Source organism: Marmota marmota, unplaced genomic scaffold, assembly GCF_001458135.2.
Source record: "Marmota marmota marmota unplaced genomic scaffold, marMar, whole genome shotgun sequence".
NCBI classification, from domain to species: domain Eukaryota; kingdom Metazoa; phylum Chordata; class Mammalia; order Rodentia; family Sciuridae; genus Marmota; species Marmota marmota.
In genome coordinates this window covers 1175352-1177073 of record NW_026000185.1, presented here as the reverse complement: position 1 = coordinate 1177073, position 1722 = coordinate 1175352, and the positions used below count along the sequence as shown (strand labels likewise).

At 69.0% G+C, this 1722-nt stretch overlaps 1 protein-coding gene across 1 annotated transcript in view; it reads right to left on the bottom strand.

Moving 5' to 3' along the window:
- The window catches only part of Grin2a (glutamate ionotropic receptor NMDA type subunit 2A), a 324945-nt gene extending 323811 nt beyond the window's left edge, over window positions 1-1134 (bottom strand). The window contains exons 1-2 of the mRNA XM_015490728.2: window positions 996-1134; window positions 227-417 (exon numbers count right to left, since the gene is read on the bottom strand). The gene's annotated coding sequence lies outside the window, so the exon portion shown is untranslated. The remainder of the gene's footprint in view (window positions 1-226; window positions 418-995) is intronic.
- Between the last annotated feature and the right edge of the window lie 588 nt (window positions 1135-1722).

Below are 1722 nucleotides of genomic sequence, written 5' to 3'. Positions count from 1 at the left end.
AGCCGGGGGAACTTGGGGCGAACTCGCACCGGCCTTGGCATTCTTTCGGGTGAGCACCGCGGAGCTGCGGGGCCGCAGCGCCCCCTGGTGCTCCTCTCGCGCCTCACTACTGGGCTCCCTCTCCCGCTTTCTCTTCTCGCTCTCTCCTGATCCCTCTCCCGCTCTCCCTCCAATCGAGCCTCTTTCCTCCCGGCCCACCGAACCCATATCTCCCGCTGGGACGTACCTGTAGCCGGAGAAGGTCGAGGATGCAGTGGGGCGCGCTGCGCGCACGAGCATCTCGGCCGCCTCAGCAGCCACCGGGTTTAGCGGGTTCCCGCATGCTGCGGCCCCCGCGCGCTCCCCTGGCTGTCCCGCGCTGTCCGCATCGCCCCCACGGGGGGCGGCTATCCCAGCCGGAGGCTCTGCAGCAGGGCTCTACCGGGGCGGAGGAGAGATGGAGAAGCAGGGTCAGCCCCCGGCACGGGGAAGGGGGGTTGAGGGGAAAGCTGCATCTGCAATGCTCACTGCCCCCCTGTGCGCCCTGGGGGCTCGACCAGAGAGGGGAAGCTGAAGCTCAGTGCCCAAGACGCCCTCAGTGCGGATCCTCGGTCCCTGTGGCTGATAACTGTAGCTCCACTCAGGGGCGCTCGGCAGAATGGGAGCCCCAGGTTGGCCACCCACGGGAAGCTAACTGGGTACCTCCACCCTCTCGCCCCCTACCACCTCCCCGGAGCCGGCTGCTGGGAGTTGTGTGACCAGGAGCTGCTGAGCGAAGGGGGTAGGGAGAGAAAGAGGAGGGAAGGAGGGGGCGCTGGCGGAGTTTGCGACGAGCTGGCAGGAGGAGAGGGGGAGGGAAGGACGCGGGCACCCGCGGTCCCGGATCCCCGAGGGAGGTGCGATCACTCCCACGTAGCGACCCTCTTGCGGTCCTGCCGCCCCCTCCTATCCAGCCCTTCCACCAACCCCCTTCCCCAGGGGGCCTCCGAGGCTCCGCGTCCCGCGCCAGCACTCACCGCAGCCTCTCTCCACATAGTTCTCAGCAGTGGCCGCTCCCGGTCATCTCCAGGGCTGATGGCTGCGGCCGTGACTCTCAGCGCTCACCCGGCCCCATGCTCCGGCTAAGCCCTCGGAGCCCGCTCCAAGAGCCCCAGCTCGCTTCCTGCCCCGCTCCGGACGGCAGCCGCCTGGTCCTCGGAGCGCGCCGGAGCACCCTCTCCGCAGCCCAGCTCCAGGCTGGTGTGTGTGAGGCGAGTGTGTGTGAGAGTGGATGTGGGAGCGCGCGCGCGCGTGTCGCCGGGGATCCCCGCGGTNGGGGGCGCCTGCGGTGGCGCGCGCGGCGGTCCCTAGTGCTGGATCCACGCTCTCCGCCCGCTCCCGGGCGTCTGGTGCCGCTGAAGAATCAATTATTCAGGTCTCCGCTGCCGCTTCCTCCTCCCCCAGCGCCTCGCCGGGAACAGCGGTCCCCCCGCCGGCACAGCCGCGCCGACACGCACACACCCGCACAGGGAGTCTGCTCGGCGCCTCCGCCTGTGCCTCACCGCCCCCGTCCGAGAGCCCACTCCTCTGGTGTCAGGGAGCCAGAAGCCTAGGGGCAACGACACCTACATCCCCGTCCCCTCCTTGCTTTCTAAGTTGCACCTAACGAAAGTCGCCCTGAGGTGCCACTTCTCAACCACCAGAAGGCCGAGCCAGGAAACCTGGGACTAACTGGTGTGTGGGCTGGTTGGCTGCGGTTCTGGC